This window comes from Cervus canadensis, chromosome 20 (assembly GCF_019320065.1).
Source record: "Cervus canadensis isolate Bull #8, Minnesota chromosome 20, ASM1932006v1, whole genome shotgun sequence".
In the NCBI taxonomy this organism is placed as follows: Eukaryota; Metazoa; Chordata; class Mammalia; order Artiodactyla; family Cervidae; genus Cervus; species Cervus canadensis.
This window is the reverse complement of record NC_057405.1, coordinates 22,185-44,859: the sequence shown is the minus strand read 5'-3', so window position 1 is coordinate 44,859 and position 22,675 is coordinate 22,185. Positions and strand designations below refer to the sequence as shown.

At 41.0% G+C, this 22,675-nt stretch overlaps 1 long non-coding RNA gene across 1 annotated transcript; it reads left to right on the top strand.

Annotated features, from left to right (window-relative positions):
- Positions 1–3,946: 3,946 nt before the first annotated feature.
- LOC122422592 lies at positions 3,947–21,159 on the top strand. Its single transcript, XR_006263891.1, has 3 exons — positions 3,947–4,083; positions 4,262–4,337; positions 21,024–21,159. It is a non-coding gene; the product is annotated as an uncharacterized LOC122422592 (long non-coding RNA).
- The last annotated feature ends 1,516 nt before the right edge of the window (positions 21,160–22,675 follow it).

Here is a 22,675-nt window from a genome sequence, read left to right as displayed (position 1 = left end):
ATGCTATCTAGGTTGGTCATGTCCGATTCTTTGCGACCCCATGGACTGTAGCCCACCAGACTCCTCCATCCATGGAATTTTCTAGGCAAGAATACTGGAGTGGGTTTCCATTTCCTTCTCCAGGGAATCTTCCCAACCCAGGGATTGAACCCGGGTCTCCCGCATTGCGGGTAGACGCTTTACCGTCTGAGGCACCAGAGAATCCCATTTGAGACTTTCAGAAAGAGTAAAGCTGTTTATCAATTTTTAGCTCCTCTTTTGTGAATTAGCTGTCACATCTTTTACCCATTTATGTGTTGGCATATTATGTGTTGTTATTTTTTTTCTTTCAATTTCTGCTTCACCTATTAGTTCTAGTTCTGTGTATAACAAATATATTAATTCATTAATTTTCAAGTGGTGAGATTATGAGTTGTTTTTATTTTCTTATTTATTCTGACAATAAGGCAATTGATTTTCTGAAAAATCAATAAAGTAACACACAAAAATTAACTAGGTCTTATTTTCTTGGAAGCAGTCTCGTCACTGGGGAAAACCCATGTTTCCTTCTACTTTTTAGTAGGACTTTGTGTCTTTGAGACCTGGGCTTCTTTTTTCCTTCCAGAGAGTGAACAGGTCTTTGTTCGTGAAATCTTGGCTTGTGGACGAGATTCGGCTATGCTGCCAGAGAAGACAGGGTTGGGGATGTGTGACTTAGTGGAGTGGATGAAGATGTGGAGTGGTCCAGTTGTAAAGGAGCCTTCTTAAACACTGAGAAAGGGCAGCAGGTTTCTTGGCAGGGTAGAAATTAGGATTTCATTAAGCGTGTTCTCAGAAGTTGTAAAACCATGTTATGGTTACTTTTCTGTGTTTCTGTTTTTAGCATTGAATAGCAGTAAACAACCAAGCAACCAATAAGGGATTTAGAGACAGTAAAGAAGGTTGAATGCTTGACTGAAAGATGATTGATTATTCCTCTTGCTGAAGGCTTATAAAACCAGAAGATGTAGACTCCTGCCTCTAAATTATATCTCCAGCTCCAACCCTGTCTTCTTGGACAGTGCAGCTGAATGTCTTTCTCATTGTGTTACCTGGGCTCTGTTTCCAAAAATCAGTCAACCATATATGTGTGGGTCTATTTCCAGGCTCTGTTATGTTCCACTGACATGTGTATCTATCCTTACATCATTTCCACACTGTTTCGTCATATAGCCAATTATAGTCTCTAAGTTTAATCCAGTCTATATTTTGTTTCGTACAGCCTATGGGCTAAAAATGGCTTTTATATCTTTAAAGAGTTGTATATGGTACACAAAGCCTTAAATATTTACTCTCTGGCCTTTTACAGAGAAAGTTGCTAATTTTGTGGCAAGTCTTGAAATTAGCTGTATAATGTTGTTCTGTGTCAGATTTCCTCTGGATATTCTGGGTATATTGCATTCACATACATTTTAAAATCATATTAATTTCTTAAAAAAATTGCTGAGATTTTGAATGGAATTACATTGACTTTCTGGTCAGTTTGGGGATAACTGACATTTTAAAAATATTGAATCTTCTTACTTCAAGGGCATTTTTTTGCACTTAAAGAAAGCTGAACTTCTAATAAATAAAGTGCGTACCACTAGGGACGGTTAAAAAAATAAATAAAATAAAAATATTGAATCTTCTAGTCTGTAAACATGAATTATCTCTCTATTTACTTAGGAATTCTTTAATTACTCTCAAAAGTGTTTTATAGTTCTCTGTATCCTGGTCTTACACATATTTTGTTAAATTTATCCCTAAGTATTTGTGTTGTTGATATTATCACATATGGCATTTTAAATTTTATTTATAAATTGTTTGTTATTATTAAATATAATTGCAATTGGGTTTTACTGATTACATTGTTTCCTAAATTTGCTAATTCTGGAAATTTTTTTGAGTATTTGTTATGATTTTCTATGTATGTAATAATATCATCTGATAATAAAAAGTTTTACTTCTTCCTTTTCAGTCTGTATTTCTTTCATTTCTTTTTATTATCTTATTGTATTTACTAGACTCTTCAATAGATTGTTAAATAGAATTGATGAGATTATCCCAGTCTTGAGAAAAGCACTCAGTCTCATATCACTGAAGGGTTTCGTTTGTTCATTTATTTGCTGCAGATTACCCTGACATGTTAAAGACGTTTCCTTTCGATTCTAGTGTTCTGAGAGACAGATGTCATATTTTCTCAAATACTTTCTCTAGCTCAAAAAAATACTTGCATTGTTTTTTTTTTGTCTCTCAATACTGTGAATTATATTGCCTGATCTTCTAGTGATAAACCAATCTTACATTCCTGAGATAAACCCTGTTTTTTTTTTTAACTATATTTTCCAAGAGTCAATTCATTCAGGTTTATTGCTTTTATTTAAAATTTCTGCTGTGTTCTCATTCTCCATCTCATTGATTTCCACTTTCATTTTTATTATTTTCTTTCTACTCCTTACTTTGGGTTTAATTTGCTCTTTTTTTCCCTCATTGTTCTTAAGGTGAAATTTTAGATAATTGATTTTAGGCCTTTCTCTTTTTAAAAACTATAAGAATATATAGGCATACATTTCTCTCTAAGCATTGATTCAGCTGCATCCCACAATTTTTCTTATGTTTTACTTTTATTTCATTCCATTAAATTTTTCTAATTTCTTTTATGATTTATTCTTTGCCTCTTGGAATATTTACATGTTTGTTGCTTAATCTACAAATATTAGGATTTTCAGATATCTTTTTGTTACTGATTTATACTTTAGTTTCATTACGTCAGAGCATATATCCATGTGATTGCTGTCCTTTTAAATTTATTTAGTCTTGTTATAGCCCAGCATATCATCTAAGAGTGTTTCCATGTGCACCTGACAAGAATATATATTCTGCAATTATTGGGTATTGTCTAGGGTCTACTGAAGGTCATCAGTTTTCAGTATGTTCTCTCCGCTCTGGCTCGTAGAAACTCAAATGTCTCCCAGCTATGTGTGAGCTATGGAAATTGTTCCATTTAGAGCTCTCCAGCAGCTGTTCTTTGCACAGTCCTGTAGAATTTAACTCTGTGCATACACAAATTAGCGTTCATCCAAAGGCAGAAAAGGGAAACTTATACAGATTTGGGGAGGATTTTCTCTGCTTAGCACTCTCCTTTCTGTTATTCTTCCCCACAAATTCCAGTGAGCTCTGTCTTCTATTGTTCTTATCCTAGTCTCTTCAACTTAGCAAGATTTTAGTTTTAGTGTGGGCTTTTCCTGCCTCTTCCAAAGTTCCAGAAATTAACCCCAAACAGCCAGTGCCTTCATAAAGCCCATATAATTTTATTCAAACTCAGCAGAAAGCCAGTGCCTTCCTAAAACTCATCCTTACTATTTCCTACTCTCAGTAACTTTGCTGCTTATTGTCCAATGTCTAAAATAAGTTTGTCTTGCTTTTTAGGTGTTTATGGTATAGACATGGGATAGTTCTTCTATGTGTGCTTCGGACAAAAACTTTAATGAAATGAACAAGCAAGCCATGTAGATACCTATCTACAGGAAAAAGCATTCTTGAAAGAAGCAAGAATGGGTTAAAATCTCTGAGGCTGACCCATGTGTGACTTAGGTTCTACTATTCCTGCTTCATATTTAGGAGCCCAAGAATCAAAGAGGTTAGCCATCTATCTAATCCCTTTTACAGATAGAAAATGGCAATTTCAGCCCACACTTGAAAACAGTATCTGAACTCCTTCTCTTGGGTCTTATTACCTTCCCTGAAGGCTGTCCTGTTAGTGAAGGCGAGATTTATGGACTATGACTAACAGGTGGAACTTGTTACTCCAGTAAGTTTTATGAGCTGAAAAATATAAATTGCTTAAAAACGTGCTTAGACGAACTCAAGGTTGGTAGATTTGTAATGGCTTATGGGCACCAAGGGACTTTCCAGTGAACGTTTGTTAGTTCTGGGAATGGCACCCTCTCAACACATTTTTCCTCTGCAGTGCTTTCAGCTTGCTTGCTGGGTGGAGGCAGAGCACCTCTCCGACTCAGTAGAGATGAATGAGGTCTGCGCATTAACAACAGCTCCAGAACTTCAAAGTCCAGCGTGCTCCAGGTGCTTTACATGGATTATCTTGAGTCCGCCAACAGCTCTGTGCAGTAGCGTTGTTACACCAGTTTGCAGAGCAATAAAGGAGAGCTCTGAGAAATAACTTGTCAAGTCCATTCAGTTTGCAAGTGGTAGAATCAAGGCTTAATTTTGCTTACCCTGTTTTTGCTACATTTCGTTCCAGTGTTTACTAAACACTAGACAGAAGGATGTTGGGACAGAAGAATACAGAGGGATTATATTTTGAGTCACTTTATCAGGTATGAGACTCTACTTTTTTTCTCTTATTTTTCCTGTGATTTCTGCGAGAAGGTTAATAATGAGAAAAATAAATGGCAAATTCAAGGAAAGTTGAAGAGACGTGTTTCTCCCCTCTTCTAAGACTGTGGATTCTTGCTGTTGTTGTTGTTTATTTCGTGGGGAGAGATTGCAGGTTTAGGATGATGAATCAGGAAGAGCACAGAGTCCAGGTCATATCGTATGGGAGAAGAGTTATTGTAGATTCTCAGATGTGTGAGGTGGTGTAGGTGCCACAATCCCAGAAAAGAGAGAGAGGCCAGATCCCAGCCAGTCGTGTGTTCACCTACTGCAGAGAGCTTGGGAGAACAGAAAGAACCCGCTACTGGATTTCTTCTGCCCCCGGCAGAGAGGAGAAGGACTGTGTGGGTGACTCTCAGCATCCATAGATAATGTGATCACTGGGAAGTTTTTCACTGTTTCTTTTGAAGCATAGTATTAGGACTGCTTTCAATGCTTGGGTACAGAGTGAATAAGGAAGAGGACACTGCTTGTTCAAGCTACGAGACATTTCTAGGTATACCATGTGTGCAAGCAATGTGAGAAATCTCTAGAAGTAATAATACTTTTACAGGCCAAAGGAAGACATCAAGGTCACTTTTTTTCTTTTCCCACTTATCATTTATGAGTAAGGAGCTTTCTCTCACTTTATGGCATTTCCTCCCCCCTTTTCTTCCTCCCTCTCTCTACCTCTCCCTTCCTTCCTACCTTTCTTCCTCCTCCTTCCCTCCTCCCTTCTGTAATATTTATTGAATTACCTGTTATGTGCCAGGCCATGTCCAAAACATAGCTACCTTTCAATGCTCATAGATGTATATCGCAATCTTGACTACACTACCGCACCACCACTGACTTCAACATCCCTTTCATCATGATGACAGTCCACAGGCTGTGCTAAGTACCTGGGAAGTAACTGAAAAAGATGAGAAGCAGAAACTCACAAGACCAGTTAAAACAATTCTTCAGCTAGTCTATGGCCTATGAGCAGTTTGCAGATGGATCTGGGATCTTTGACATTATGGCAAAGGAGGGCTGCCATGGTCCTCCATCATTAATAAATAAGATCAACATCAAAACAGCAAAAATCTTACACATCAACCAGGGGAAAGGGGGGACAAGTTCACTGACAATGGAATATTGGTGCAGGCTTAATGCTCAATGGCTTTTTTTTTTTTAATGTAAGAAAATGCAAAAACTGAGAGGAGAGAATACACTGCCGTCACCTGGTCAATTGACCAAAGATAATTTAACTCTAGGCTCCTGTCATTTGAACCATTGATTTTGATTGCATCTTCTCAACATTATCACTTATTTTTTAAAAAAAGATACAAAGTAATTTACAGTAAAATCAAATTAAAAATAAGGTAAAATACAATAACAGGATAAAGAACCTAGTGAAAAGTACCCCCAAAAATATGAAAAAAGTGCCTCTATAAAGTCTGTAGCATTTGCACACAAAACTTAGTTGTGAGCTTCCTGACAACTTTGGAAAAGAAGGAAATGTTAAGGCTGACACAGCTCTGACAGTCTGGTGGAAGGATGGCTGCAAATTATTCAGAATCACAGCCCTGAGCTGTGGGAGAATTTTTCACATGACCCCCTATACTGGGGCATCGAATTCTATAATCTTGTGGAAAGATTTATTTGCAAAGATACTCCATGCAACTAATGATCTCAATACTGGTATGCAATGAAAATACTAGTATTTCTGTATTCATTTCATTTAATACCAAGCTATATTTTTATTTTTATTTGAATTAGCTAATTAATTTAATTATTAATATAATGATTGAAATTCAATTGAAGTAAAAATGAATAAATGCAATACATAGACATTTACCATAATTCACATAAAATTTATTCACATTTCAAAGCATAAAGTCAAAACATCTATAAAAATGCTACATCCATTATGGGCTTCCCAGGTGGCACTAGTGATAAAGAACCTGCCTGCCAGTGCAGGAGATCTAAGAGATGTGGGTTTGATCTCTGGATTGGAAAGATCTCCTGGAGAAAGGAATGGCAACCCACTCCAGTATTCTTTCTTGGAGAATCCCATGAACAGAGGAGCCTGGCAGGCTACGGTCCTTAGTCACGAAGAGTCAGACACGACTGAAGTGACTTAGCATGCAGGCATGTAGTGAGTATCAAGCATAGGAGAAGGGATGAAGGAGAGAAGAATTATAGACAGAACAAATGGTGAACAGAATTAAAATATGTGGCCCAGAAATATTGCTTTGTCCATAAAAATGTCATTGTTTAGTAGAGTCAAAAATACTCAAATTTGCATTGCAATCACTAATTGCACCATTATCTTTAAAGAGAAATAATTTATAATCTTGCTTAGATTAGTATGTGTCCAGATGATGAAATATTCAATGACCATTGGCATATAATGTCAAACAATTTTTTATGACTTGAAAAATGTTCACAATACAACTTTAAGTTAAAAAAAGTCAGAGTCAAAATTTCTATATTCATCATTATCTAACTAAGAGGATCCTGGAAAAGATTGGGAAAAGTAAAACAAATGTTACCATGGAAAGCAAAAAGGGGAAAATTGAGCTAAAGAATTTGAGCTAAAGAAAAATTGAGCCAAAAAAAATTTAAACCTAAGAATTGCCATCAGGGGCTAGGCTAGGACCTTGCCCAAGACCCAGAACCATACCTGGGACAAAACATGTTGGCCAAGTTTCTATGGCCTAGAGCAAGAAGCCAAGGCAGTATGGATTTCTGCTTCTCCATTCCTAAGAAGACAAAAAGAGGACTACATCTCCATCATCTTGGCACCACTCTAATGGGTGTCAAGCACCATTTGTTCATGATCTCAGGGGTAATGCAACTTTTTTACTGTCATTTAAACCATGGATTTTGATTACATCTTCTCAACATTACCACTTATTTAAAAAACAGATATGAAGTAATTTACAGTAAAATCAAATTAAAAACAAGGTAAAATACAATAACAGGCTAAAGAACCTAGTGAAACTTGACTTGGGTGGGTTGAGTCTGAAGGTGGAAAACTTATAATACATTTCTGTCCCTGACTTTCTTTGTTCTAAGAATGCAGCGTCCTAGACAAATGAAATCATCTTAACAAAAACATGTTCAGTTAAGTTCTGATCATTTAACATGACTATGTAGGCAGTGTCACATTCTTGACTCCTACTCAGACAAGCATTACATACACCTGGTCCCAAAAACACCCCCAAGATTTGTTTTATCTTTGAAGCTCTGGTCAAGACTTCTTTTTCTGACTTTGGCCACTAGAAAAATTCAATCCTGTGGGACATGGTTGAGGATTTAAAACAAGTTCTTGGCTTTTAGGATCACAAGGTCTACATTGTATTCTTCTCTTTTAGCGTAAGTTCCTCCCATGGTTCTTGGCACCTATCAGATGCTCAGTGGAATCGGTTATTTCTGTAGTTACCAGGAGGGCTCAACAGAGTTCATATGCCATTGCTTGCTCAATTGCTCAACCTAGCTTGTCCAAAACAGAACTCTAGACTTCCACCCCAATGACTTCTTCCTCAAGTTTTCCCTACCTCCACTCAACCAATGGCTCAAACCTGATCCTAAGAGTCACCTCTGACCTTGACTCTTCTCTCCTTCATGTCCAGTCTATCAGCAAATTTTGTTGGCTCTGCTTCCAATAGATCCTAAATCTTACCACTTCTCTTTGCAACACCATCATCGCTCAAATAGGCCATGAACTACTTGTATTAGTTTGCTGGGCTGCCATAACAAAATACCAGAAATTGGGTGTCTGTAGCAATAGAAATTTATTTTCTCATAATTACGGAGGCAGGAAGTCCAAGATCAAATTTTCAATAAAGTTCATTTCTTCTGAATCCTCTCTCCTCAGTGTGTAGATAGCTATCTTCTTCCAGTGTCTTCACATAATCGTCCCTGTGTGTCTGTGTCCTAATCTCTTTGTAGTTAGTATTAGTCACTTAGTCCTGTCCAACTCTGTGCGATCCCATGGACTGTAGTCCACCACACTCCTCTGTCCATGGAATTATCCAGGCAAGAATACTAGAGTGGGTAGCCTTTCCTTTCTCCATGGGAATCTCCCTGACCCTGGATTGAATCCCGGTCTTCTGCATTGCAAGCAAATTCTTTATCATCTGAGCCACCAGGGAAACCCAATCTTTTCTTATATGGACATCAATCTCATGGAAATAGGGGCCATCCTAATGACCCCTTTTAACTTAATTACCTTTGTAAAGATCCAAATACATTCTGAGGTACTAGGGGTTAGGGTTTCAAGATGTAAATTTTGGGAGGACACAATTCTGCCCATTACACAGGTACCTTGCTTTGATTCTTGACTCCTAAAGTCTGGTTCCCATAGTGAATTAGAGTAATCTTTACGTATCTTGGCACTTCGCCATTCTGAAAATTCTCTGGCGGTTTCCTATTGCACCTGTATTTACACCAGAGATTCCCCGGTGGCTCAGATGGTAAGTGTCTGCCTGCAATGTGGGAGACCTGGGTTCAATCCCTGGGTCAGGAAGATCCCCTGGAGAAGGAAATGGCAACCCACTCCAGTATTCTTGCCTGGAAAATCCCATGGATGGAGGAGCCTGGCAGGCTACATCCCATGGGCTCACAAAGAGTCGGACTCGACTGAAGCGACTTAGCATGAGTGACTTCACTTTCTTTACATTTAAGATTTCTTCCTCAGCCTGTGAGGCCAGCCGTACCCTCTGCAAGCTCATCTGTTCTGACCCTGGTCTGCTCAGCATGACCTAAATCTCTCCCCCACGCATGCCTAAATCATCCTCACCTCAGTGACTTTGCACCTGCTGTTCCTGTTGGGCAAAGCACACTTCCTCCAGCTGTCCCTCAAGGCTGGCATCTGCTCACAATCTGGTTCACCCCAGAGTTGCTATCACTTTCCTGGGTGCTCCCCTCTCCCTCCTGCCCAGCCAGTGTCAGCTTCAGCATGCAGACCCTACCGAGACCCTCATCCTGTTTGACTTCTTTCATAGAATAATCACTTTCTAAAGTTTTCCAATGTTTAAATTTGTTTTTTTAAATTGTCTACCTCCCCCATATTAATGTAAATTCTAATGTAAATTCATAGTTCAGTAAGTAATATTTATTTAATTATCAAAGGGAACCTTCAAAATGTGGACACAGCACTTTTCTTTTGCCAGTAAACCAGCATTTATTTACTGATGCTCTTCACAAACGACATCATTCATTAAGTCATTCAACAAGTATTGATCAAATGCAGGATGGTAGAGCAGACAGATCAATGGATTCTGCAGTAAGCAGATGGGTAATTTAAATGCTATTTCTACCACTTTGCCATGTTGCCTTTTGCAAAATGTTTAACCTCTCTAAAACTTTGTGAATCTGTAAAATAAAGACTGAAAATATATTTGTCCTTACTTTAAGATGCACCAAAAATAAGGTGGATTGACAAATATAGCAGGATGAACAGATGGAGAGTGTGTGATAAAGCAAGCAAGCAACCCCATGAATAGTCCATGGAATTCTCCAGGCCAGAATACTGGAGTGGGATGCCATTCCCTTCTCCAGGGGATCTTCCCAACCCAGGGATCGAACCCAGGTCTCTTGCATTGCAGGCAGATTCTTTACCAACTGAGCCACAAGGGAAGTCCATAAGCAAGTATGACAAAATGTTCATTGTAGAATCTGGGTGGTGAGTCTATGGGTATTCATGAAAAAATTCTTTCAACTTTTCTGCATGTTTAGAACTTTTCATAATAGTATATCAGGGTGGGGGGGGCAAATCAAACAACAATCTTGCAGGTTTGTTTTCCGGATTAAAGGATATGGTGTTTATAAGGTACATAGGCGTGGTTGGAGTGCTATCAGTTCAGTTCAGTTCAGTCACTCAGTCGTGTCCGACTCTTTGCAACCACATGAATCGCAGCACGCCAGGCCTCCCTGTCCATCACCAACTTCCGGAGTCTACTCAAACTCGTCCATCGAGTCAGTGATGCCATCCAGCCATCTCATCCTCTGTTGTCCCCTTCTCCTCCTGCCCTCAATCTTTCCCAGCATCAGGGTCGCAGAGAGTCGGACACAACTGAGCGACTGAACTGAACTGAATGTGGCAAGCAATAGGGAGGGGAGTGGGGTGGGTAGATTTACTGTAGCCTTTGCCCTCTAAATAAGGAAGATCTGATCTGATCAAATCAACAGAATTGATCGTGGATGAGTGTTTTCCTCCAAGGAACTGGCAAATAAATTGAATATATTCATTTCTTACAACTGATGTTATTTCTTCCTGGAAAACCCAGGCAAAAGAAATGTCTAAATGCAGCATAAAATTCAAGGCAGCCAACTGTCAGCCAGGGAAGACGTGAACAAAATCTTTCCAGGTCACATAGCTGTAGCTACGTTCCAGGCATTCCCTCATTCCCTCAGCAAACTTGCACAACCTTCTGTTCTGAGTCAGGCCTTGTGCCAGAACTTGAGAATGTGAAGGTGACTTTGTGGGGGTTCAGAACAGGCCTTCCCAAGATGTGCCACCTTGACAAGTGGCCATTGAGACCCTCTGGACTCAAGAGAAGCTACTTCCCCTCCCTTAACTAACCTAGAAGAATTTAAACTGGAGATTTTTCCCAGGAAAAGAGTTCTTTTCAGGGATAAATTTGATCTAAGTTGCTGTCTGTAAGGCAGGGCAAACACTTAATTACCAAACATGTGCTCTTCTTCTTGCCGCCCTGTGACTGACCCTCCTGTCCTTGAGAGCCCCAAGTCCCTATCCCATTCCTTAGCTCAGGATGGCATTTTTACCTGGTTTTACTTTTCTCTGAACCTCTCACACATGTGGGATTCTCGTACCCAAGAAATTAAATTCAATTTTCTCCTGTTAATCTGTCTCATGTCAATTTAATTCTTAGACCAGCCAGAAGATGCTACAAGGGTGAAAAACAGTTCTTTTCCATCCTAACAACTTGGACACGTGCCAGTTCCCCAGGAGCCCACAGGCTAATGGGGTGGACCAGTGCATGTGGACTGATATTAACTATGTGAAGAGGGCCAACATACATACAAAACATACAAAGGGGTGGGACAGAATGAAATTGTGTTGGACATATATAAAAGCTATAAATTCATTCTTATGAATCAAAACCAGAATATCTTTGTTCTTTTCCTTAGAAAATCATCAAAAGGAAAGGCTTTGTGCCTGTTTTCAAGCAGACCATGTCAAACATGCCAAAAAGAGCTTTAAGACCTAAGGGACTTGAAAAGAGATTTCACCAAGGTTGTGGTGATAAAATAAGGGAAGGGAGACCCAATGAATACAGAGCATTCATCCTGGGCCAACTCTTAACAGAAAGCATTTCATATCATTCTCACAACAACAGTAGGACATATCACAGGAGGAAATGAGGTTCAGGGAGCTTGGGTGCTCCCCTCAAGCACATGGACCAGAGCTGGGATGCTAACACTAATCTTCCAGTCCCCAAAGCCCATACTCCTTCTGCCAGACCCTCACCGCCAATTTTAGAGAGAATTCTTTTTTTTTTTTTTTAGGGAAAGAAGGGCGTTATTATCTTTTCAGGGGCAAATCTATGTCTTGTGAGGTTGCTTCGGAGGTCAGGATAAAGGTCACTGCCCTTGACCATGAGCCACAGTAACCTCTGGAAACTGAGGGGAGGAGGTATAGGGAGAATTGAATGGTTGTATCTTTATGCAAAGGCCCCTCCAAACTAGGGTTTCCCAGGGGGTGTTAGTGGTAAAGAACCCCCCTGTCAATGCAGGATACTTAAGAGACACAGGTTTAATCCCTAGGTCGGGAAGATCCCCTAGTGGAGGGCGTGGCAACCCACTCCAGTATTCCTGCCTGGAGAATCCCATGGACAGAAAAGCCTAGTGGGCTACAGTTCATAGGGTTGTGAAGAGTCGGACATGACTCCAGTAACTTAGCATGCATGCCTCCAAACAAGGCTGGGATTTAGAGCTCTGTTGTATCATTTTAGAGTCTCTTTGGTATTTCTCTTTGGGTTTCCCTTGTGGCTCAGACGGTAAAGAATCTGCCTGCAACGCGGGAGACCTGGGTTCGATTCCTGGGTTGGGAAGATCCCTTGGAGGAGGGAATAGCTACCCACTCCAGTATTCTGGCCTGGAGAAGCCCATGGACCATATAGTCCATGGGGTTGCAAACAGTCAGACCCGACTGAGTGACTTTCACTTCACTTCATTTAGTATTTCTCTGAAGAGGTTCAGGGAGGTAGACAACTAAAGAACCCCTGGGTCAGCTGGGATGTAGTCATTGTTAATTGGGGTGCTTAGGCATGAAGGGAGGGTAATGTTGATATGGGAAGGTACCATGGACAAGGACCGAGGCAGGAGTGCTCAAATCCCGTTCTGTCAGTCACCCTCCACCCCTGGAAAAGTACCTAAGGCAGCTTTACACTGAGCATTAAGAGAAAAGCTAAAATTAAACCACCACTTTGTCAATATCTGATTAAGTATGTGAAGAGATTTCTGGGAAAGGTTTCTCCAAACCAGCTCCTCTTCTTCAGATCTAACTGAGGGACCAGAATGTCCATGTGGGCTTGCTAGGACAGAGAGAGCTACCCAGACCCATGGGAGGTCCACTTCTCTGAGTTGTAGAGAAGAGGCTGACCTTCCCTGAAGAACTAGACCCATTAGGAGATGTGAGAGCATGAAGAGAAAACATTTAAGATATAGCTACGGTTTTTCCAGTGGTCATGTATGGATGTGAGAGTTGGACTATAAAGAGAGCTGAGTGCCAAAGAATTGATGCTTTTGAACTGTGGTGTTGGAGATGACTCTTGACAGTCCCCTATCCACGTGGAAGTAGCCAGCTCCACATAAATGTGAACAGAACTTACATATACTTTTGTGGGAATAAACTTAAAAAGCAGGTTCAAGCTTCATCATATTTTTTTAACGTTGAGTACTGGTGACAGGTCATATTTCTGCAATGAACTGTTGCCTGTCTATATGAGGGATTATTATATAAACATGGAATTTTGAAACTTATATAACTCTAGAAATAGAACACACAACTAATCATTACAATTTTCCCTGTCCAAATTTATTGTTTGTTGTTTTGATTACCTGAATAGCAAAACTTATTATAATACACTGAACAATCTCAAAAAAAAGGGAAAAAATAGAACAATTTACTCTGTGGTTTCCATAATTAACAATGATGATCATTTTTATATTGATCATTTCTAATATGAGTATATATGTAAGGTTTGAGGTGGAAAACACTTGTGCTTTTATAGCAGATACTTACTTTTACAAAAATTTAAATCCTTTCCCTTTCCCCCTAACTTTCCTATCCCCACTATCATCTCTAGGAAAATATATTAAAAAACCATGACTTGTGAATATCCCCATCAGTTTTTTCCAGTCTCATCTTATACATGTAAATATTTTAATGATATCTTTTGTTTTATAAATTCAACAAATCATATTATTATTTACTCTGATATGCACATAAATGATGCCTAATATTTATTAATATCATTGTGCAACATCGTTTGTTAAACTACATTCCCAATGAAAGGTGCTTTTTACTCTAAGAAATAATTTCCCTGTAGAATAATTGCTAGGCCAAATTATATGCAATATTTTAATTAAGGTCCACTACCAACTTAGTTTTAAAAATTTCTGCAACAACTCTATGGAAATGAATAATATACTTTCAAATAAGTGATATAACTGAGTCTGTATTACAACTGGGTCTGTTAGAGCAATTCTTGTCTGAAGTTCTTACTACGAGAGAACATTTCACAATAAGGTTACAGAATTCCCAAATGAATGATTTGCTATTTGTTAACCTATATACAACTGTATAACTGCAGACAGAAATATCTTTTAGAGTTACAAGCAATTTTTATTTTGGTAATAACTACCACTTTATAGACAGATAAATTGACTTTAAGATAAATATTTATTGAAAATTTATAACAAATATATAAGAAATCCACTTCTGAAATACAAGTCACTTTTTCAATGAACTAAGGTATTTGCCAAAGCCTTTGACTGTGTGGATCACAATAAACTGTGGAAAGTTCTGAAAGAGATGGGCATACCAGATCACCTGATCTGCCTCTTGAGAAACCTATATGCAGGTCAGGAAGCAGCAGTTAGAACTGGACATGGAACAACAGACTGGTTCCAAATAGGAAAAGGAGTACACCAAGGCTGTATATTGTCACCCTGCTTATTTAACTTATATGCAGAATACATCATGAGAAACGCTGGGCTGGAAGAAGCACAAGCTGGAATCAAGATTGCTGGAAGAAATATCAATCACCTCAGATATGCAGATGACACCACCCTTATGGCAGAAAGTGAAGAGGAACTAAAAAGCCTCTTGATGAAAGCGAAGGAGGAGAGTGAAAAAGTTGGCTTAAAACTCAACATTCAGAAAACTAAGATCATGGCATCTGGTCCCATCACTTCATGGGAAACAGATGGGGAAACAGTGGAGACAGTGTCAGACTTTATTTTTGGGGGGCTCCAAAATCACTGCAGATGATGACTGCAGCCATGAAATTAAAAGACGCTTACTCCTTGGAAGGCAAGTTATGACCAACCTAGATAGCATATTAAAAAGCACAGACATTACTTTGCCAACAAATGTCCATCTAGTCAAGGCTATGGTTTTTCCAGTGGTCATGTATGGATGTGAGAGTTGGACTGTGAAGAAGGCTGAGCGCTGAAGAATTGATAAAACTGTGGTGTTGGAGAAGACTCTTGAGAGTCCCTTGGACTGCAAGGAGATCCAACCAGTCCATCCTCAAGGAGATCAGGCCTGGGTGTTCACTGGAAGGACTGATGCTGAAGCTGAAACTCCAGTACTTTGGCCACCTGATGTGACGAGTTGACTCATTGGAAAAGACCCTGATGCTGGGAGGGATTGGGGACAGGAGGAGAAAGGGATGACAGACGATGAGATGACTGGATGGCATCACTGACTTGATGGACATGAGTTTGAGTGGACTCCGGGAGTTGGTGATGGACAGGGAGGCCTGGCGTGCTGCGATTCATGGGGTCGCAAAGAGTCAGACACGGCTGAGCGACTGAACTGAACTGATACCATGTTCATATTTTTATACCTTATTTCACTTTAGTCAGATTTAAGATATCCATGTGTTCATGCTAAATTGCTTCAGTCATGTCTGACTCTGTGCAACCCTATGGACCATGGCCCACCAGGCTCCTCTGTCCATGGGATTCTCCAGGCAAGAATACTGGAGTGGGTTGCCATGCCCTCCTACAGGGAATCTTCCTGACCCAGGGACTGAACCTGTATCTTTTACATCTCCTGCATTGGCAGGTGGGTTCTTTACCATTAGCACTACCTGGGAAGCCCAAGACATCCATATGTATATATTAACACAAAAAGTAAGTTTAGAAAATGTATTGACCTACAAGATATATGCCAGTTTTTCCCACACTCATGGATGTTCCACAAGAGATGTTTCCCCACAGCACCAGCCTTGTGGAGAACAAAGAAGCAGGACTTCCTTAGTTTCTTCTGGGTCATGATTTTCTGATCTTAGCATGAATTTTATGTAATGGAGGGCTATGGGAAAGTTTTATTTTTTAATATTTATTTTTATTTATCTATTTATTTGGCTGCTCCAGGTCCTAGTTGCAGCACACAGGATCTTTAGTTGTAGCACATGGAATCTAGTTCCCTGACCAGGGATCGAACCTGGGCCCCCTGCATTGGGAGCTCGGAGTCTTAACCACTGAACCACCAGGGAAGCTCCTTGGAAAAATTTTAACATGAAAGTGTTATTCTCAAATTCATTAAGTTCTAGGATTTTTTTTAGTTTTTTCTTCTACTTTTGGCTGTGCTGGGCCTTCACTGCAGCACATGGTCTTCTCTAGCTGGGGCACACAGGCTCTAGAGCCCACAGGCTCAGTAGTTGCTGCTCTTGGGCTGCTCTGACCCACTGCATGTGAAATGCTTAGTTCCCTGACCAGGAATCGAACCTCTGTCCCCTGAGTTGGAAGGCAGATTCTTAACCACTGGATCACCAGGGAAATCCCAAATTCTGGGATTTAAATATTGAGTCTTGTCATGATTGAAAGAACAATCTACCCTACCTTTACCACAGCTGATCTGACTTCTAATCGCTTCTCAGTTCACCCAATCAGAACTGGCTACATCATTTGCAAGGACCAGTGCAAAATGAAAATATGGGGCCCTTTGTTCAAAACTTAAGAATTTTAAGACAGCAATATCAGAGCTTAGAATTAAATGTGGGACCCTTCTAAGCACACTGGCCCCATGCAACCGCATAGCCTGTGTGCCTGTGAAACGGACCCTGGGCGTGTGTATTTGAAGTGATCATACCAATTACACATTTTGCAATGGCGAAAATATCATTAAATTGCTTATGTTGGTAAAAGTTTTAGTAGAGGGTACAGGGCACAGTAGACAGACCTCCCCAGTGATCTATAAAACAAGGAGACTGTACTATTAATCAAGGTTCCATGAACACTTTGGTGAGGGGAGACAATATCTCAGAGGTTCACCTCAGGTCCATCTCTTGTTCATTTCACCACTGGAGGCAGGTCAGGCAATAGTCCCCTGATGATTTACTCTGAGCATCTCTGGAGCTTCCACCTTCCAACTCTACTATCTTGGAGTTCTTTGCTTCTAGTCACAAGGAGGGGAGAAAAAGTAAAGGAAGCCCTTTGCTCATGTTCTCATTGACCAGAATTCAATCCAATATTCCCAGCCTAACCTCATGGAACCTGAGAAATACCATTTTCTTGTATGCTCCCCAAAAAAGCAAAAAGAATTGTGAACATCTAGCTTGCCTGTGCCACAGAAATGGAAATATGGAAGTAAAATAAATTCATCAACTACATATTAATTAGTGTTGACTAAGTAGGGTGGCTCAGAGGTTAAAGCGTCTGCCTGCAATGCAGGAGACCTGGGTTCAATCCCTCGGTCAGGAACAGCCCCTGGAGAAAGAAATGGCAACCCACTCCAGTATTCTTGCCTGGAGAATCCCATGGACAGAGGAGCCTGGTGGGCTACAGTTCATGGAATCGCAGAGAGTCAGACACGACTGAGCAACTTAACTAAGTAGATAGGATTGTGCTGCTCTTTGAGAAGACATTAGAGAAAATATCAGTGTACCTTCTGTCAAAAAGCCTAATGCTTCATTATGGATATAAGACACACAAACACCAAAAAGATTCATATCAAAGGAAACTACTATATTAGTGTAGTCTGAAGAGTTAGGCAACCTCCTTGCAGGAAATTACTTAAGAGCAAGGATAAATGAAGGCCATTCAAATGTGAACAAGCAAAGGGTTTTTTAAATTAATTTTTTATTGAAACATAGTTGATTTACAATGTTGTGCTAATTTCTTCTGTACAGCAAAGTGATTCAGTTATACATATATAAACATTCTTTTATATATATCTTTTCCATTATGGTTTATCACAGTATGTTTAATATATTGATGTTTTCCTGTGCTATTCAGTAGGACCTTGTTGTTCTCCATTCTGTATATACTAGTTTGCATCTGCTAGCACCAAACTCCCACTATATCCCTTGCCCACCCACTTTGGCAACCACAAGTCAGTTCTCTATGTCTGTGAGTCTGTTTATGTTATATTTTAGATTCCACATATGAAGATGTCATATGGTATTTGTCTTCCTCTTTCTGGTTTACTTCACTTAGTATGATCATCTCTAGTTCCATTCATGTTGCAACAAGTGGCATTATTTCATTCTTTTTTAGGAATGAGTAGTATCACATCATATATATGTACCACATATTCTCTATTCATTCATCTGTTGATGGACATCTTTTTTTGTGAATTAAAACATTTTCATTTTTTTTTATTCAAAGCTAACTATAGCAAGAGAGTTAGCCACCATCACTTGTATTTGGCAGGGACGCAAAAGCAGGTAGAGGAGCAGGAAAGTTTCACTGTGGAAAAAGAGGAAGGCTTCATGTATGCCCTGGCTAGAGGCTGCCAACCTAGGACAGCTGTAGGTGAGAGAGGTGGACAAGGGACACTGGCTGGGTAGGGGTGTATATTTGACTGTCTCCAGTTGGCCCTAGGTTGGAAGTAAGGGGTGGGGGATGAGGGAAGTGGTCAGTTATGAATCAAGTCTTGGCTGTTTGGGTCATTGGTCACAGGGGTTTTGGCTTCCTAGACTGGCTGCAGGAGACAGAGGGCTTACTTCCTACAAGTCTGAGTTGCGGATAGTAAGTTAGTTTCCTGGGTTGCTTTCTGCAGATTGTCAGTCGGAGTTCTATTTTTACACATGGTCTGGGTATTATCTGTTTGTATATTCAGTCTCTCAAGGAAATCTCAACCACAGGACTGAGCTATGTGGATCTTGGAGCCCAGGCCCAGTTTCAGAAAGTTTCAAGTGGATGTGTATCTGGTTCTAACTTAGCCTCGGCAGGAGGTGGCCATGTGTATCCCAGAAGAAAGTCAGCTTCAAGTTTGCAATCTAATTCTACCCCTGATGAGCTCTGTAACTTTCATAGCTGAGTCTACTGGTCTGGGTCTAGTTCCTTCATCAGTAGAAACAGAGAAAACACACTTGGTAAGGTTTTGGACAACTGAGAAGAAATTACTGTTTTAAGTAACTGAGAGGGAGGACTTCCCTGGTGGTCCAGTGGTTAAGACTCTGTGCTCCCAATGCAGGGGGCCTGGGTTCCATCCCTGGTCAGAGAACTAGATCCCACATGCTGCAATGAAGATTGAGGATCCCGCGTACTAAGACTCTTCAGATCCAAATAAATAAATAGATATTTTTTTAAGAAATAATAAAGTAACTGAGAGAGTACTTGCGGAATCTCAAGAACCCTTGGTTCCTCTCCTTTTCCTGCCTCTTTGTTCATGTGCCACCATGAGGCGGTTACAGTTCTGAGGACTTTCTAGGCGGGAAAGGTCTTAGCAGATCTAAGCCCATCTCGGGTCCAGCTCTGAGGAGTCTGTGACACAGTGACCTTGGGCTATTGAACACAAACTGTTCCCTTCTCCTGGGCTGACCTTCTCTTGAACATGCAACTCTGGATAAAACTTGCCCTCTGCAGGCCAGGTAACATGGTGGATCCTGTGCCCAGTGTTTTAGAAACTTGTTTCCAGTCAGTCAGTTTCACTTGAGGAAAAAAGACTTCATTAAAGGAGGCAGCCAGAGAACAAAGGAGTCACTCACTCCCCCAGTGCAAATACCTTGGCCCAAAGGATTTAAAAGGGCCAAACTCCCAGGGCCCCCACCAAGGTCCAAAGTCACACCATGACCTTTTGTACACTCACCCTTAAGTTCTCAGATTCATAATGAGATTAGTACACCATCAGCTCCCTGGCATCCACTGTTCTGACTCAGAAATCTAGTTCCCTAACTTCCTTTGGAGCAGGGAGTCATGGTCTCTCACAAGAGCCTCTCAGAGCACACAAACCCCTATGCTCCCATGTTGCTCCACAGGTTCCTTGATCCCTGTATTTCTGAGGCAGGAGACACAGTGAAATGTTCCTCTTTTCTATAACACACTCCTTTCTCTCTTTCTCGCCCACCAAACATGGCTGGCAGCTCTGAGGACCACAATGAGCACTGTGCAAAGAGAACCAAAGTGACTCGCTCCCCCACAACTCAGCAGCCAACAGGCCCTGAGACCCACTTCAGCATGTGGCTGTGTTTTCTCAGTTGGGACTGGGATAAAACCTCTTTATACAGTTGTATAGATTGCACGTTGGCATGAGGCTATACCCACCAAGAAGACATTAGATGTCTTTGCCTAATCTTCAGAGCTATGGCAATTCTGAATGTCAAGTTATATGCATTCTACATTCTAAAGTATTAGAGCCAAAAGAAATCGACCTATTTGAAGGCGTTCCAGGATGGTAAGTTGCCATCTCCACCAGTCATGCCAACACACATCTGCATCAATCTGTATATCATTTCAGAATCCAGTGGCCTCATGTAATGTCAATAGAAGGCAGGACTTGAAGTCAGCTGGACTGGGTTTGGCCCTTGGATCTTTACCTTCATTCATTCATTCAACAACTATTTACTGAGGACCTCTTCCATGCCAAGAGTAGGGCAAAGCATTAGGGACACAACAGTTAATAAAAGACAAAAATCCCAGCTTTCGTGGTGTTTACAAACTATCTGAAGGAGACGGACAATAAATAAAATTAACAAGTGAATATGTTAGAGGGTAGAAATTGCTGTGGATAAAGTAAAAATGGGAAGGGGGATCAAGTGTCCTGGAGCAGAGGGCATTTGTATATATGTGGTAGATAAATGGGGGAAGAGCTTTCCGGGCAGAAGGAATAGCAAAAACAAAGGCACTAAAGCAGGAGAACACTGGGCTTGTTTGGGAGGCAGCCAGGAGGCCACCGTGGCTGGAGCAGCATGAGGAAGGGTTACCAAAAGTAGAAGATGCAGTTTAACTATGAGGTTGTGAACTGTCTTGTAGCCCTTTTAAATCCTTAGTTTCCTCCTCTGTAAAAAGGGACCAGGGATATCATTTCACAGGGAGTGATAAAGTACTGGAATACATGTGGGAGAGCTTTGCACACAGTAAGAAACTGTAAGGTATTTGTAAACTGGGACAGCCACTCTGTCCCTCCTCCCATCGGGCGGCCATTCTCATTCCTCCTTCTCTGTGTCCCTACCCAGCCACAGGTGCCACACAGAATGGAAGTGTATCATCCCAAATTCTCCCAGAATGAGGTCTGGAATCACCATCCCCATCATATCCTGACTCTGTGAAACATAGAGCTCTCTCACACCCAGTGCTTGGCCGGCTTTAGAGAAGGAAGAAAGGAACTACCCACCAGACACACTTGGCCACCCACCAGCTACTACAAGACGTCACTCAGCCCCACACAGTGCCTGGAACAGGGAAGAGACTCAAAAATGCCCAGTGAACTGGATCCAACTGAAGGAGTTTAAGGTGCAGATGAGAAGACAGAATGATAAGAATATCCACAAAACAGAGGCAAAGAACTAGGGAAGGTCTCTACAGACACTGATAATTAGGATGAAATCTGCAGCTAAAACTATAAAATCTGGGTCTATCACAGAAACCCTTGTTGCCCTGTCCAGCACGTCAAGCTACACTTTCATGTCAGATGGCTCCTGTGTGCATCTGCTCCCACACTGACGATACATCTCTGCTGAGGTTGAGTAGACTTATAAGGGAGTTGGAAAATCACTGTAATGGAGAAAATCCCAGAACATCAAGGCTTCCACTCACATCCTTCTACAGAGCCAATCCATGTTTACTGTCTCACCCTACAGAAAGGCTGGTTCCAGCATCTGACCCTCAGAGGGGCCAGTTCCCCACTCATGGTGGGGCAGTGGCTGAACCAGACCAGTTGTCAGCTAAGAGGGCTGTGGCAACAGCCAGGGGTGATCCACTCAACAAGGGAAAGGATGAGGCTATATCCACCAAGAAGACATTAGATTTCTTTGCCTAATCTGCAGAGTTATGACTTCTTTGAATGTCAAGTTATATGCATTCTACATTCTAAAGACTCTTCAGACCTCGGGGCGATCTAATTACAAACAGCAGATCCAGATGCAGAATCAGAACAGGAGTGAGGAGCCAGGACTCACATCTGGCAAAAAGAAGACCAGAGCAAGAGAAGCTGACCCAGGGAAAAAGAAGCCCAAGTTACCTGGAGCATGAAATGAGTGTGGGTCAGTCGCCGTGGCTTAAAGGGCAAGAAGCAGATGCCACACCAGTTTAGGAAACAGACATCCTTCTAGTCTTCCTCACTGCGAGGGCAGTGATACCCTGCGAGTCCACTCGAGCTCTCTCCTTTCTCCTAGTTACATTTACCCAGGCCTATATTTTCATTTTTATCAAATAATAGAGAACAGTATGAAGATTCCTTAAAAAAAGAGAGAGAGAGAGAGAGAGAGAACTAGGAATAAAACTACCATATGACCCAGCAGTCCCACCACTGGGACCCAGCAGTCCCAGGCATATACCCTGAAAGTGAAAGTCACTCAGTCATGTTCGACTCTTTGCAATCCCATGGACTAGAGAGTCCATGGAATTCTCCAGGCCAGAATACTGGAGTGGGTAGCCTTCCCCTTCTCCAGGGGATCTTCCCAACCCAGGAATCGAACCCAGGTCTCTGGCATTGCAGGCAGATTCTTTACCAGCTGAGCCACCAGGGAGGGAAGCCACAAGGGAAGCCCATATAATTCTGGAGGAAGCCAGAATTGAAAAAGATTTATTTTAAAATTTAAGATGCATCTATTGCCCTTGAGCACTTTTACTTCAGAAAAAAGAGAAACCAGGCCCTTTTACCTTTCAG